The 17578-nt window shown below is 39.4% G+C and overlaps 1 non-coding gene across 1 annotated transcript; it reads left to right on the forward strand.

The window, feature by feature from the left end:
- Positions 1–2731: 2731 nt before the first annotated feature.
- Positions 2732–2814, forward strand: trnal-cag. Its single transcript has one exon. It is a non-coding gene; the product is annotated as a tRNA-Leu (tRNA).
- Positions 2815–17578: the final 14764 nt, after the last annotated feature.

Genomic DNA, 17578 nt, shown 5'->3' on the forward strand with positions numbered 1-17578 from the left:
ATGCAGCTGTCTTGTTAAAAAACACGGAAGTCTTATGACACCGATGACATCACCAGGGTCATTTTCTGAGCAGTACTTCACATGATGAGATCGTCACGTGTTAAATTGGTAAAGTGCCCCTTTCACTCCACTCAGGCTGCTTTCATGTCTCCATTATAGACTAAATGAATTCTACTTCCCCCTCCTTATAAACTTACTGAACTATGTTATTACTCCATACAAAAATGATAATTTCACTTTAACTCTTCAGTGAACATGTTTTTTTTCCTTCTTATTTTCAAAGTGGCGTTGATTGTTTCTTCACGGAAATGTGAAACCAAATGTGCCGTGTCCTGTGTTTTTGATAGGAAAACCAAAAGCGATCTCCTTTGTTTGTGACAGCGGTGCCAACAATAATACCACTTGGAAACACTTGGAGGAGTAGAAAAGTTGTCTGTTTCCACTTAAAAGGACCAGTTTGTAGGCAACTGTGGGTCGATTACTGACAATCACAACAATCTTACAAATAGTAAGAGTATAATTAATCCCATGAAAAATGACTCAAGTAAAAATGAAAGTTACCGCTTGAGAAACCCATTTAAGTAAAACTAAAAAGTGCCTGATTAATAAATTACTTCACATACAAGTTTGTTTACATTTTAGTATTTTTAGGGTTTGCTCGCCACTACAAAATAATGGAAACACAGCATGTGTGGATAAAACTTAAGAAACTTAGCAAGGTTAACAATGACATGAATTTGGCATTAATTTGGGGTAACTGCTTTCTAAAGTACTCCAATTTAAAAGCCAAGCAGACCACTAACTACAAGATCCACCATCATTATCATAACATCAAAATGTAACATTTAACATGAAAAATGAAAGCTACAAATGTAAACAGCTAACGTTAGCTGGCTAACAGCTAACATTAGCTGGCTACCTACTATTTAAAAGCCAAGCAGATCACTAACGACAAGATCCACCATCATTATCATAACATCAAAATTTAACATTTCAAATGAAAAATGAAAGCTACAAATGTAGTTAAACAGCTAACGTTAGCTAGCCTACGTTAGCTGGCTAACTACATTTTCAGCAACTGTACAATGTGTATGATACGAACTCACTGTGCCTGTGAAGGTTAGAAGAGAAGCATTTAAAAATGGAGATCGATCTCGGTGTTTTTCGGGAGGTACATGACATTACTTGCTCGATAAAAAAGTGTTTTTTATTTTATTTTATTTTATTTTATTTTTACTCATGTACGCGGTCGTAAAGAGTTATTACCCACGACATCTAACGTTGAAGTTTCAGATTGCAACCAGCTGCATTACCATCCCATCCCCTCACCCTCCCCATCGTAGCGCGTAAATGAAACTACGGTGGCCGCGAAACTCGCGAAAAATGCGATAATAGTGTATTGTCGTTTCTGGGCTACTGTAGAAACATGGCGGCGCAAAATGGCGCCAAAGTACAAGAGGATCTGCTTCTGGTGTGGATATGAAATTCTCATTTTAAGGTAAAGAAAACACAACTATTCTTACTTTTATGTGAATATACGCCAATGAAAGCATATTTCTGAATAATATCTTACATATTCGGCCAATATATCTTCCTAAAACTTAAACGCTGGTCTTTTAAGTATCCTAGAGCAAGGCCATTTAGGAAGTTAATGTACTATAGGTAATATCAAACCTTTGAAGGATAAAATAATCTACTTGGCTGCTTATTGAACAGTTTAAGACTTTCTGCAACACAGCTAAATGCAGAGAAAAACTAAAGTGACTGAGGAGCTGTGTGAGGACAACCACTCAGACAGCCTTTGAGCTTGAGCTTCAGGTAGTAAATGGTGTAAAGTTGGTGTGCTAAAAAGTAGCAGGCAAGGAATACTGCTACTCCCCTCTCTGCTTAATGATGGGAATCTTGTGTCTGGAAGAAGGTCTTTAAGATGTGAGAAACTCTGGCTACATGTGACTTGGCAGTATAGCTCCATTAGGCGGTATTACCAGGGAAGGTACGGTCTGACTTTCTCTGTCTGGTGTTCTTTTGCACATTTTGTTACTATTTTAATGAAAACCAACCCCAGGCTTTTGAGGGCATTTTGATGTCATTCAAATTTGTTTATATGTCGTTTCTTCTTGCTGGTGTAAAGTCTGTATTGCTCCCATTGTGTGTTGCAGTGGATGGTGTTAATGGAAATATGAGGTACTGGTTTGTGTGTCTGGAAACCTAAAAACTGAGTTCACCCCCTTATTTACTGCACAGTCCAAAACGTTTTTTCATCTCATCTTATATATGTATATATCCAATTTCTCAAATTAATGGGTTCAGTGAGTGCCTTTAAACACAGCTTCTGTTAATGATTTTCTACTTTTCTATTTTTAATTTCCAACTCATAATTGCTATTTTTTAACAGTACAGCACCTTCATAAGGTACGATACTGCACTCTTTTGGTGGAAAACAAGTACTACAAGTGTATCAGTGTCCCAGAAGTTTTCACAACAGCTGTGTTCCATTGTTTACTCAGGGGAAGAAGCGGAAAATTGAGATGGTTTATGTATGTTGAGAAATGCAAGTTCACTTCGACAATAACTGCCTTGATTATTAGTGTTGAGATTCAGTTTGGGTGCCTAAACAAAGCCATATAAAACAGAATTCATGCTGTGACTTTTAAAGTGTTCTTCACACAAGGAGTCAGGTGTCAGTTATGATTTACAATCACCACAAATGTTTACTAAAAATATGTAATCTGTCAGGATGGCCGAGCGGTCTAAGGCGCTGCGTTCAGGTCGCAGTTTCCCCTGGAGGCGTGGGTTCGAATCCCACTTCTGACAAGTATTCTTTACTGAATTTCCCTGACTGGATTAATAAAGTGCTATCTTATGAATAATTGACATGTCAGTCATTTGTTTGAATTTTTTTCTTTTGCATTCTGCAATTTTAAACTGTATTTATTGTCTTCTGCGTAATATTTCCTTTTAATATTTTCTTCATATTAAGTGTTGATGTTTCAAAATTTTCAGCATACAAAACCAAGATAAACTAAACGAAAACCAGATTAAATTAGTTTGCTGTTGATTTCATTTGCATTAAGACATAAATGATTCAACTTTATTTCAGAATTAAAAAAAAAGAAAAAAATCAGCAATATCATACTCAACTTGAGTTTCTCTGTCTCAATAATGCACAGGTTGTCTCACATCTGAGAAGCATCATGACCATCTTTTTTTGGCCACATGTCAAATGATCATGTAACTTATTTCCTGCAGAAGATGCAGCAGTCGATCATCCGGCAAAGCAGAATTCTCTCCCTTTTCTTCAGCTGCCGGGAAGGTGCAAAACATGACCACATGCACAGCAGCCTCAGAAGGAAAAGCAGCACTACACCAATGTAAGTGAGGGAGACAAGTGGCTCAGTCCATCTGGATGTGGTTACAGTGTTAGCTGTTATTTGATGATATGCGCACATACTATCATGGGTTATTCATTGTCGCAGTTACTCGTGGGCCGAGGCTTCTCCGTGAAGATTTGTGCCTTCCAGTCGTCTGTGTGAATGCTGCTAAAGATGGAAGAAAACGGGTGATAAATATAGTAGGTAATGTATTTGGTCCAAACACAGCAGAGTCACCATGGAGATTGTCACTGAACACATACCAGAGCACTGTCATATTTCATAGTAGAGGGATCTTCCAAGTAACATCCATTCGTTAAACACACCAGCTCCTCTGTCTAGGGGGTAAAACAAGCAAAGTTTCAGCTTGCTGTGCAGTGCTGTATCAATATTCATTGCATTCATTAAAAAAGTAAAGTATATTTGTAATTAATACCAGATATGTATTTGCACAATTTTCTCATACTAATAATTATAATATTGTTCTACTGTTACTCGTAAATGTAGAGAAAATAAAAATACATTATTATCAAAACTAAAACAACAGGTTATGCTTTTACTAAAATATTCTCAACACAAACCAAACATAAAAATGTTTTAGGACGCGTAGTATAAAATTCTCGTTTTAATCATATATGTCCACGCAGTACACTATGTACAATATACAAAAGAATCACATGACTTGCACTTTCATATATTATGCATTGGTTTACATGCATATACATACAGTACATGCCATAGACAAACATTTTAAAATATAGATACATTTATAAATAAATTGTGGTCTGAGTATACAATGCTTTACTGCAGATAAGTACAGCATTTAAAAAAATATTGTGCATACTTTGCTTTGCTTTTGACATAGCTTTTCAGTATATGTTATTAATGGTATTTGACATTTTGACATCTGCACATCCATCTCTTTTAATGAGCATACTGTACATAAATACAGTGAAAGATTTCATTTGGGATGGGAGCAATTCAAGTTGCTCCCTATCCCTAAAAACAGCGTACCTTTATATTTTTCTAGCACACACTGTGGGACTATGAGACACATTATTTTGACCTCTATATATCCTGTACATATGCATATGTATACATATGGTGTAATCAACAATAAAATTGACTTTTTTGATTTTAAAGAACTGATTATGTGGCATCTTTATATCCAAATGAGGCTGCTGAAATTCTTTATTTGTATTCCTTTTAGGGAGGACAATCCCACTGAAAGTGATTAATGCAGCCTGAGTATTGGAGTGGCTAGTGTCCTTACATGTCTATAGTATTTGGACATCTAATTAGAATAAGTAATACTAATCTTAAGTTTTTGGGCAAATTTAGATTTGTGCAGGGAATTGTTTACTAATTGAACAACATTAAAGACATTTTATGATAAATATGAGACGAGACAAAAGACAGACAGAGAGATGAGTTTCTAAAACATGTTTGTGTGTGTATATGTGCATGTGAGTGAAGGAGGAAATGGGGGGGCTTGTGCATTAACTGATTGCTTAAATACACACCTGAGTAAACCATGGGCTGCGTAGCTATAAAAAGTAATTTATGGAGAACAACATCCAGATAGGGCATTTGTACTGTCTGTCCCCTAACTATCTGGGACCAGAACAAACTGGAGTGAAGGAGGTTACGTTGCCTATGATATCAGTTAATCCTCACGCAGAGATACCGAGAAGCAGCCTGCCTTTACCTCATATTCCGTCCTCTGTGAAACCATCCCTCACCCTCCTTGTCTATCTGATGGCCCCTCTCCCCCTCCCAGCGCTCTCTAGTGCTACAGCAGCTCTCCAGTCATCAGGAACGGCAGCTTTATCTTTGTTTAGGGTTCCCAGGACTGACACAGCATCCACTCGAGATATGCCAAAGAGCCTGAGCATCAGAATACTGCTGCTGTCATAAGAGTGGGATAGAAATGCTAGGCAGTAGTTACAGCTGGACTGTGCTGCCTGTGTGTAAAATGCTATAGTGGACATTCTGTAACTGCTGGTCATTGATTTTTGTTCATTAATTACAAATCTGTGTAAACTTTGCATTAGTGCTGGTCAACCTAACCAGGTCCCATTGATTGGCCCATTTGTTTCAGTTCATCATAGTGTCTTGCTAGCTCTTTTCTCCCTGTTGGCAGTGCTGTGCAAGTTTCTGAAAATTGGCAATAAGTTACAGTTTCTTGTTACTTCTCTAAGAACTAATTGAATTATTTTACCAATTACTTTATATAAACGTAATTAGTCACAAGGGATAGTAAGTTTTGCATGACTTTTAAATGTCTGCTCCAGTTCTGTTATTACCACACACGTAGCTATTTTTAATTTTAGCGTTGCTGTGTAGATTTTAGGACAGGACAGTTGTCAAATTTTATCTATCATGATACCCATCATCACTGTAGTGATAGGAGTTATTAATACTCCTGACCACCAGAGGGCAGCAGCGTAGGCTATCTCATATCGCTGTCTTGGTTGGACAGTGGTATTTGGTAGAAGAACACCTACACGATGCTGGATGTACATGTCTACCGAGCTTTGCTACAGTTGTTGAAAATGTATATTTGATGAACCCAAGTGTCTTCACCTTGTATTGGAAAGATCGACAGTTCAGCTCACATTGCCTGAACTGTCGTGGGCCGCCATAGGTCCGTCGGCTGTAAATCATGACTTGGAAAAGCTGCAGTCTGCTGTCCTCTGCAGTTGTCCACTAATTTCACTTCAACAAAAGTAACAAGTATAAGTCCTGTAATTAGTTACATTACTAAGTTACTGCACAAAGTAGTGGAATTACAGTATCATGCTACTCCCAACACTGCCTGTCAGTGCTTTAAAGGATGTGCCGACATCAAATTTTTCAAAGTGCCTCTTTCATCTAAGAAAATACCAGATTTTTATTAGCCTTCTCAGTCGTCCGTGTTTGCTTTGTCTGTTAGGTTGAATTTTCTGACAACGTGGCTCATGAGCTGACTCTTTAACACTTCAAAACAATCTCTGCTTGCAGCTACACCAGTAACGTTTCAGCTCTCAGCAAGCTGATCAGAACATTTAGAAATTATAAACAGTGGCTGCCTGGAAGATAGGAAATCATCTTAAATTTATGGTATGGTTTGGACAAATGAGCAGAGTGTAGAGAGTGCACAGCCAAAACCCTCGAAAAAACAAACTGAGGGCAAAAGTTGAAAAAAAGATGTGCACACTACTGATAGCTCCTAGTTAATTAGATTTAACAGAGAAATGTTTCAATCCAACATAGATTGTTATCACTCTTGTTTGTGATCTGCATAAGTAAGATTCAAATTGGACCAATCAGAGCAGAGCGGGATAACACTGTCTAATACACCTATATAAGTGACAAAGTAGAAATAAATGTACGTGCACATTGCATATTGAATCTGATGGTTGAATGTAATCTAATCAGACTGCTGTGTAATCACCAAAAAGCCTTTACCCAGTAATTTTGTGCTCCATATGTATATGAAAAATCCAAGATTATTTCCTGAATCTCATTAATCCATTATCAAAGCAGTTATCTATTATCTGCAGATATGTGAGTGTGTTGTCTTTCCCGAGCAGCCGTCCCTGCAGTCTGGCTCTCCTCTGTGTGCTCCGTCTGATGATAAGATTGCTGCCCTTTCTCAGGCTATCGCTTACGAGGCAAAAGGCCACTTGAGGAATGACAGGGCCAACATGACTGACATTAGCCGCTCTCGCCTCAGGAGTTTCATTCTTCGATGTACAAAACTGCTGACAACTCATTAACGGAGGAGTCTCTTCAACGAGACATCCTTTCTTTTTTTTCCCTATTGCCTCCACAGTGCTGCTTTCTCTCTCAGACTGGGTGGAGCTGAGATGTTGTTAGGTCAACTGCTGGTTAGCTCGGTTTATTGTAGTATTGTAATTACAGTGCTGTGGCTTTGTTTTGGAAACAGGCACCTCATGAAGATGTTTGGAACAACCTGCCATGCAGACGCTTAAAGGGAACCTTAAATTAGCTTGATCACAAGGGAAGAAATGTAGTCAGTGGGGCTGTCGCGAGGCCAGAAATGTCCTAATTAGAAATAGAAATGTCTGTTGGGGTTGCATTGGCTGGAGGCCATTATTACAGTAAGCTGAATAGGAACCAGATTGGGAAAATGATCACACAGATCTGAAACCCTTTGAAAATGTGAAATTTCTATGATGAAGTGTGACATGCTGAAGTTCAGAAAAGGCACTAACAGTTATACTGTGAATGAAAAAGCACTTTTTGAGAAACGATGTACTACTTAACTTTTTTCTAATACTTGTTTACACCAAACTATGTTTTGTCCATTAAAATCCCCTCTATGTGTTACAATGATCCCTGATAAATGGGACACCCCTCACCCCCAGCATTCACCTTGGCTAAACAAATTACATGTGCACGATTGACATGTCCTTCACTTGTGTGGCTTAAGTGACCTGCTCATTTGTAATCATTATTTTGGGATGTTCAGTTAAAGGCTGAAATGCCAGGAAAACCAATTCTCTACACCTCAGTAACAATCATTTTAATATGTCAGTGACTTACTGTGGGTTTAAAAGTGTCAGGGGCAATTTAAGATTACTTAAGATTTACAGATGTATGACATTAATGTTCTGCTGTCTCATTATAATCCCCTTCTTAAATTTTCAAGTATCCAACCCTCTGCTTTCTGATAAAACTATGCGGCCTGAAAGCACCACCTGCCAATTGTAACGTAAAGGACATCTTTCATTGCCAGAGAACTGTGTGTCTGCTATGATCTGTTACTGCTGTCAAGCTGTAAATCTGGATGCACCTTCTGAGAAAGGAAAGAGGCTTTTCAGCAGGGACTATTACGTCTAAAGCAAGCTGCAAGACAGTGTTTCCGCTGCTTGCCTTTGTGCCATGAAAATGAAATACAGTCAGCACGCAAAGGCCTCATTTTTTTTCCATTTTTTGCACTTTTTTTTCTTTTTTGTTACCCACAGCATCTTCCCACACTTTCCATATTTTGTGTCACTGTGACCGCAAACCCTGAAAATAGAGGTTGTTGGGATTGATGTGTGTATTCTAAGGTGGAAAAAATGGGACTGCATTTGAATGTATATGTGGTGAAGTTGCTTAAAGGGCAGAGTTGGACAAAGCCTCTTGAAAGTTGACAGTTTAATCCTGCAGATGCGGATGAAATGTTACATTTCTTCCTTTTTCTAATCCATACAATGAATCCATAATGAAGGAAGCATAGATTAAATGAGAGGATTTGTTTGTGTGACTGACTGAGATCACAAGAGAGACTCCCGTGCGTTGTGCTGGTTGAACATGCTGGCATGGAGCCACAGCCTCAGGCCTCAGACAGGGTTATTTTTGGGGATGTTCAGGTGCCTGGGGCCCAGTCAGAAAGCCCTTATAAAGAGCTCCTCTCTGGGTGGGTGGAAAGTGGGTTATCAGCTTCACTGTCGCTCCTCGATGGGGCCAACTCGTTTGCATCTAGTCAACACCTTCCACCCCTCTCTGGCACAGAGCCGACCCCGGCTCCCTAAAGCAACCCGTGGCCTTACCGAGCACTTGAGTACATCTTTCTACCGCATTTCCTCTTATACTCTACTGCTTCTTCCACCAGTCAATCCAGTTTCATGCTAAATAAAATTCTTTTATTATTTTTTTGTAATTTTGCCATCCACAATATGCTCTCTAAAACCCTTTTCGAGCCCTATCCATCTCCTCTTCCTCATCTGTTTTACATTATTAATGAACAGCAAGAGCGGAGGTGTGTTAAGCTTTGACCATATTGTGACAATGCCTGGGGGTTAATGGGATTTCAGTGTAAAGCTGGACTAAAATCGCTGTACTTATTTAGATGTGCACATTCAGTGTAAGTGTGATTGTGTAAAATGTCAAATCCCTGATTGTACACAGCAAAAATCGCAGTTAGCTCGTGCATTTGTACTGAAAACCAAAGCACTTGGCTTATAAGGTATGAAATTCAATTTATTTATCTTAATACTCAATTTAACTTAAGCAATACCACTGCACCGTTATCTAGGTTGTGAAATTTCATTTGATGTTTTACAGGACTGAGCATACTGAGACATGTTATTACCGTGTCTTTCTGTTCTTCTCCTTCCTTTTTCTTCCGTTCTCTCCTTTCCTTGTCTAAGGAATGTTTTCCCAGACTCTCTGCTAGCGCTCTTGTCTCTCTGTGGTTACGCACTTCATTCGTCTTCCCCAGGATCAGAGAAGAAGAAAAAAAAAAATCAAAATAATCACTGGACATTGAAGCAGGAGAGAGCTTAAGATGAACCCCGGATAACAAGATGACAATGCTTGTTAAGACGGAGCTCTTGAGAAGCTGGCCCCTCCAAACTATTATTTTATCAGTCATCTTTAACCAATATTTCAGGATGCTGCTAAAATTTTAAGCACATTTGATTATTTTCACATTATTAATAATTTATGTTTGATAATGTAAGGCTTTGGAAAGTTTGAATTATTTATTTGTTGGCTGATTTTAATTTTAATTTCAACCACAGTGATGAACACTAATTTTACAGACATTAATCTAATAAAAATAGACTAAAGCACATTAATCCTGAACATTTCCATGACTCTGATATTGCACAGTATATATATATATATATATATATATATATATATAGCAATCTTCTATCCTCCATCTGATAAAAGCTTTTGATGCATTACTCTGGCCACAAAATCAGCTGTTGTCTTTTTAACAAATACTATTGCTATACTTTGCTTGATTTTCACATTATTTATTTAGTATGATAAGATCTGTTTTGTCTTGTATTTTTTTAAAAAGACTTGTGCAAAAATGCCTTTTCACACATCCTCTTTTACCACTGCCCTTACCTACCAAAAGATGGTGCTATAGCCATTGCCCAAGGTCAGATGGAGACCTCTGACAGCCAGCAAGCATCTCTGGGCCTCCCATCGTGGTTTGAGTTCTGGAGGTTTGTGAGCGGGTTTGAAGTGACCGTAGTGTCGGGGCTGACAAACTGGACAGTGTGGAAAAGTTGGCGTGAAGCACCATTCATCAGGGATCACTCAGAGTTACCCAGCGTCTTTGAAAAGTGGCCGCTACTTTTCAGTAATATTGTGTAGGGTTGAGTGGTTGTAGGAGTCGCTTGAAGACTAATATACACACAGCCAGGTGTAGAGCTAACAGGTTATGTACTTTACATCTGGTGTGTTGAGTAATATAGATGTGAAAGACAGAATGACCTAAAAATTACAGCCACAGTGACTGGAGAAGGGGAGGAGGAGTGCTGTAACCTTTTCCATAAGGAGAATTGAGGGTTGTGATTGGTTGAAGACTATTTTCCCATCTCTCACCCCCTCATACTTCCTCCCCTCCCCGCCACACCAGACCCTGGATGGCACGCAAGGCCCTGACCACCGCCGCAGCATGGCGCCGAGGGGGTACAGAGTTTGTGTGTGTGTATGTGTATATTGTGTGCTTTAGCCAGCTCGGAGGGCCGAGACCCCGGATATGTTGTGGAAGTGTGCAGTGGACAGGGGCCAGACAGGACGTGACCTTCTGGAGGAAGCTTGGCCGGCCCTATAGGCCAAGTGGCTATCAATCAACACTCTTTGTCCCGCCCCCCCCCCCCCCCAACAGACCACTTCAAACATACAAGAGGATTAAACCCATGGCCAGCTCTTTTTATTTCTCTTTTATATAATTACCAAATTATATTTGTATCACTCAAGGTCAAGAAGAGTCTGATAGAGTTTTAATGGACTAAACCATTCCTCAACACGACATGGAAAACATGTCGCTGTTTTAATCATTTTATTGAAAGAATTCTTTGTTTTTCAGGTTGGATGACATATATTTGATCTGTACCTGATGTTATAAATGGTGCAGAACTTCAGCATTTTTGCTGGATTGCTGTCATAAATCTCGTAATATCCGTTGATATTCAGCAACTATCTTTGCTATTTAATTACAGAATGTGACCTAGATCTGTACCCGTCACCTGTAGCTGGTGGACATGATTATTTATTAGTCTTTTGAACCCCACTGTAATTTAGCAGGGGCGCTTTCATTACTCCCAATCCATGGTAACAGCAGATCAAAGCTGCGGCTTGATTTTCCTCCTCTGCAGGCTGTCCGGGGTCTAACCTGCACTTCGGACAAATGGCCAACAGGTCAGGAACTCGGTTCCGCTGAGGGTAAAGGCCAAGGGCCCAGGACTGACCCTGGACTGATGCCACTGTGCTGTGAACTGCGTCTCATGGCTTTCAGTTTCAGACAAAGCAGATCTTTTGTTCAGTGGTGGTGTAGAGATGGTGGCAGTGGTGACGATAATGATGAGATGATGGATTTATACTGACTCAGAGACTTGTTACTGGCTGCATTGTTTCACTGTTGGTATCCATTTCTTTGGTAATCATATCTTTGTTAATGCTGACAAGAAAGAGGTCAAAATGAAAACTGTGGTGCAAAATGTTGCCATGAGTTTGTCGATTTTTCCTCTATTGTGGCAATTACAGCAAACATCTGGAGGTAATGGAAAGTTCACTAAAAGTTTGCTTCAAAACTAATTTGCATCAGTGTAGCTGTGCTGTGAAAAAAGCCATTCCTAAAAGAGACAAAAACACCATGTTACTCATTGTAATTCTGACTTTCTAATTGATAATTACACTTTTATGATTTTATTTTATTCCTGATCTCTTTGAACTACCTGACTATTTGAGTATATCTTAAAACGGAGAAATAGGATAAACATGGCAAAAAATTGTTGTCATTTTTCACCAATTTGGAATTTTTGCACAACAGAATATCAAAGAAGAGCCAACTGGCCCGACGAAGAGGACAGGAGTTAATAGACATATGAATGTCTTGGTGTTGTCCGTGTCTGGGGGAAAAAGGGCTAAAGGTGCTAATTAACAGAGCTGTCAGTGGTTCCTTGAAGTGAAGTGAACTTGCCGATAAGCAGAGTGGCTGGTGGAGGGAAACTGACGGGGCCCCCAAGCCATCTGGTCCTTGTTCTCCCAGAGAGCGGGGCTGTGGCACAGGAAGGGTATCGACACTAAAGTCTGCAGATTATATCAGAAAATATTACTTTTATACCAGAAAACCAGCGTCAGGTTACAGCATTGGCAGGTGTTGAAGGTAAACAGGTAATAAACTTTGGAAAAGTAAAGATTTTGGTCGCATTAACAGTTTCGGTCATCCATATTTATGTGTGTATTCATGAATAACCACCAGAGTTTACAGACGACAATAATGTTTATGAAAGTTGCCATCATTTAAAAAAAAAAAAAAAAAAAAGGTTTAGAATTTTTTTAAAGATTTTTACAACACCACAACATTTTGGGGACAAATCTGTTTCCAGTAGCTCATAAAATGTAGTCAAAGGTGCACTGATAATACTTTGTAAACATAAATCAGTTTTGAAACAACAAGGCAAAATATTAGACTGACATGAATTCATTCAAATGTGTGAGGTCTTATTTCCTGGACAACCTTAGGAAAAAAAAATCCAGTTTACAGCAAAGAAAAAAATGGATTTCCACCTTCCTTCTTTCTCATCTTCCACAGTGTAAAGTGCTATCCTGTGACTCTGGAGGGCCTGCGTAGCTCATCCCCTGCAGGTAATCAACCATCATTCTTTCATGAGGCTGTGAGTGTCCAGGAGAGACTCTAGATCTCCCCTGCTGCTTCTGCCAGCAATACATCCTGCTACACGTTAGGGAACATGACAACTGCACTCCCTCCCAGCTCATTGCACCTGAACACACTCCTCTATCTCATGACATGATAGGTCAGATCAGATCTCTCACTGCTACGCTTTGGTAAGTCAGCCTGCTTCAAGGGAGCTGAGGTAGGAGCTGTATAGATTATTGACTTCTATCAAATTACACCATGTACATATAATCATCCTGAGAAATAGAAATAATTATGTTTTGGTCAAATCCTGTTCTTCAGTATGTTTGGTTTTATAGTTTTCCACACAGAACAAATGAGATGAAATGAATACTACCAGCTAACCTTAGTAGTTGTCAAAATCTCTGTATAATTTTATGTTTGAATGTAAATTGCTCAGCCAGGATAAGGCTGTAAAATGTTAAAATGCTACAAAACATTTTTCCTCAACATCCCAAAAATTAACAACAGAATTAAAGACATTTGCACCACCAGAAGGCAACATGATAACTTTAAGTTTGTCAGTAACCTCTGTAAATCCTCATAACCTCTGGAGAGTGACATTCATATTTGCGATTGTAGCTCTAAAGAAGCAAATTCTCAAACCATCTGAGCAGAAGTATATTGGACGATGCTCAGGATGCTAACAGTAGACAGCTCACAAGCCAAATACCTGATGTTTAGTACGGTAAATTCTACACTGTGAGCTGGATAGTCCAACGTTGTTAGTTAGCATAAGCTCAGAGTTGCTTATAGTGGCATGAGCAACTTTTAGCACAATAACTACAAACCAGTGTCAGCCAAAACAAAACTGCACTGGTTGATTGATAGAAGATATGATAGAAGTCATAAAAACCAAAATAATAACAATTACCTTCTGCAAACCTTGATAAATAATAATGACTAACACATTCAAATTTCTTTCTACATGAATGTTAATGACTTCATTTTTTTAATGTTTTATATTTACACTTTTATTATTATCACATTTGACGATGGCGGGCACACAACTTTCTACAGCTAATACTACAGTCTGTCAAGATTTCCTCTCTCTTGCTCTCTCTCTACTGTGTGTACAGGACAATATGTCATTAACAGGCTGATGAAAGCTGTGCCAAACAGGTTGCCGTTCTTGCATTTCAGAAAAACTTATATCGACTAATTAGAAAATCAGAAATAGGTTACTTAATGTGATAACGGGCGGAGAAAATCCAGTATTAAATATCTGAAAGTTGCTTTTTTCTCAGCTCTGTGTGCTCACTCTGTGCTACAGTCTCACAACATTTCCTCAGACTAGCAAAAAATGCATATTGATTGTACTGTTTATTTGTGACCATTTCTGAATATATTGAGTACGTTTTACATCTTCCTCATGTGAGGCACGTAGCTCTTCTTCAAGTTGCAAGTTCAGTCTTGTGGGGAAGTGGAATAGCAGCATTTGCACTTTCCTCATTGTTCACTACTGAGGTGTACTTGAGCAAGGCACAGAAACACACGAGTGACCAACACTGGTTGGGTTGCATCGTGTGCACATGAGACTGAAGCAGGATGTCACAGTAAAAGGGCATCATCCCAAAACCTAACAAGGATTAAGTTAAAAAAAGTGCAGGTTTATGCCATCTACCAGCCTTACCTTCAACCCCACCTCATTTTCACTACTGCCACTGTCTTTCCACACCATTAGTTGTGGGGGAATGTGTATATCAGTGCTTGCATTTTCACCTTGCTGAGCTTACACTGAATTTTTGCGAGATTCTGAGTCCAAAAAAGGCAATTCGGTTAAAATGTTCAAAATAGGCATTAGAATGAACAGTTTGCTTTGTCTGTTCACCAGGTCTAATTCACACTGGGTGTTGGAAAAGGTGGCTGTCAAATTACAGATGTGACGAAAGGAGTCTTCATTGATCATCATATACTGTCTGCTTTTCTCTGCAAGTTTCATTCTCAGCACGTTAGCATGACGTGGTTTAGCTTTTAGGTTCTGTAACGTTATTTTTTTGACTCCGTCTTGAACTGAGAGCTGCACACAAGTCTTGTGACATATCGCCCACTGTTTTCAGGCCCACTGTGTATGAAGACTTACCGCAGTCTCTTTTTCTTTCCCCCCTTCACGTTGTCCCTCTGTTTTAATATTGTTTTTATTACCAAGTGTATATATATTGTGCCCGTATGTGTGTGTCAGTATGTGTGTGCGTGTGCGTGCACGCACTCATCATTTGCACGCCTGTATTCGTGAGACACGGTATTATCAGTGTGGCTCGCTGGTTGAACGAAAAACGGAGAAATGATATCCAGAGCTCAGACATCAAACACCAGAGGCCAGTTGAGTTATGGCGCATCGATCGACTGCTAGAACAAAGGGAGCGATGGTTAAGGGGATGGAAATGGTGGAAGAAAGAGATAGATGAAGCAGACAGAAGACAAGCAGCCCGGGGTCTGCAGCGAATTCTGTTTGGGGTCTGAGGCTCTGGGGTTTATGTCAGTCAGGATCTGGAGGAAAAGTGGCTCCCTTGAGAAAAAGAGTGGAGAGCGAATGAGAGAGAGATGCAAGGGGATGTGTGGGGCACTAAGGGTCTGGATGATAGGTGAAGTTAACCAGGTTCCCTACTGGCCCAGCTGTCAATCCATGGCTTTCCCTTGTGCTCCTTTACAGTATAACTCAGTTTTTTTTTTTTTTTTTTTTTGAAAAACAGGCCCCAAAGTCAGGTGCTGCTTTCAAGCATGCATGGCTGGTGAGTTTCCGTCTGTCTGTGTCTGTTTTTCTAAGCCGTTACAGTTGTGTACGGGCACATGTCTGGATGGTGATGAATAACCAGACCCTCCTTGGTTATCTCGACTTCCTTTAGAGTTTCAAGTGAGAGCCAGATGTAGCTATTTATCTTAATCTTTCCTCTCATTTAGCCAAGATGTAGTTGGAGGCCATTTCACTTTTCATTACATTATCAAACACTGCGAGGACCTGTCGTTATGAGAAAATAATCTAGATGTGTTGACTATATTGTCAGCATTGCATATAAAATAACAGAATAATAAAATAATAGAAAAATCTGTGCAATAATAGCTGTAGACTGAAGCGATCTAGACACTGTATGACAAAAGATGTTTGACCTGAGGGAGCCTCTTCGTGTACATATAAAGATTTCATTTCCTCTGGTCATATTAATGCTAATGCGTTTGAGATGTACTGGAATAAAAAGCTTTTCGAGACTCCATGAGTGTCGAGTCAGATGAGATGGGACTTTTCACAACGGTGTAAATGTCATGCCGGGTTTTTTTAAAGCGATTATACGTTACAGCATAAAATATTTAACGTAGTCCATATTTGACTGATCTGTGGTCATCTCTTCTCTTTTCTTTAACTCTTTTAATGTAGATAAGATAATAAGAACCTTTAATCAGTTGACATACCTTTAGAAATTGTGTATTTCTATTATAAAAGAAACAAGGATACAAAATGAAGAAAATAGAAGCAAGAAGAGTAGAGCATTTCCACACAGGGCATTTTAGGGAAGAAGCAGAGGGCAGGCACTTCCTGCAAGACGTTATAAATTTGCCTCTCGCACCACAGATTGACAGCGTGCACGCTTGTGTTTACAATTAACAGATTTTAAACGATGTCATCCTCAGTGATGACAGACCACAAGCTCAGGAATTTCTGTCAAACTGTGGCAAGGCGATTCGGAGACACACGCTCGTGCCTGCAGTTTCTGCGATACAAGATGAGACACACCATGCTTTGATTTGGTGAAGCAGTGTCATCTCTTACCATGTGGTTTTCACCCCATTCCTAATGGTTGCTCGGGGGGGAAAGGCTCATTTGGAGAAGTGATCCACCACAGAAAACAGTACAGTAACACCACAGAAACAGTTTGAGGCAGGTCAGCAGCTAACAACAGTTACTCTTGTTATGCTGCTGCAGTATTTACTATATCCTGGTTTGTTATAGGGGATTATTTGCATAAATGTGCAATTATTTTGATGCCAAAATAATTGCACAATTCCAAAACGGATAAACATATAAGTATAAGTTTGAGAACATGAGCCCTGTTTCTTACTAATATTGCAATATAATTGTTATTTTTGAGCAAGAACCTTTACTTATAATTGACACTAAATTTAAAACACTGTAATTTGACTTTGAGAATTTAAGCACTTTTCTGTGTTGTTTGTCCACCACAAAAGTTGCCTTTCTGGGATGATTCCTCTGCTTCGTTTATTCCAAACTGATGATTAAAACGAAGGCATCTTGGACATTGTTCTTGACATTGCTGTGTTTCACAGCACATTAAACAGTGAACCATGTAGCCGAGAGCTTTGTAGAAAGCAACAGAGGTGTGTTCAGACAGCAGTAATGAACCAGGCGAGTGAAGAAGAGAGGACTCTGTGTGTACCAGGCTTGTGCACATGGCATGCAGTGCTTGCAGAGAGGCACATGGCTGCAGCACATGTATGTATGTTCACAGTGTGGCTGCATTGTGCCGCAGTAATTGATAATAAACAGGTCTCATAGCGGGGATTTTATAGCTTTTCCAGTCTTGTTAATTCAGAGAAG

The sequence above is a fragment of the Chelmon rostratus genome, chromosome 19, assembly GCF_017976325.1.
Source record: "Chelmon rostratus isolate fCheRos1 chromosome 19, fCheRos1.pri, whole genome shotgun sequence".
Taxonomy (NCBI): domain Eukaryota; kingdom Metazoa; phylum Chordata; class Actinopteri; order Chaetodontiformes; family Chaetodontidae; genus Chelmon; species Chelmon rostratus.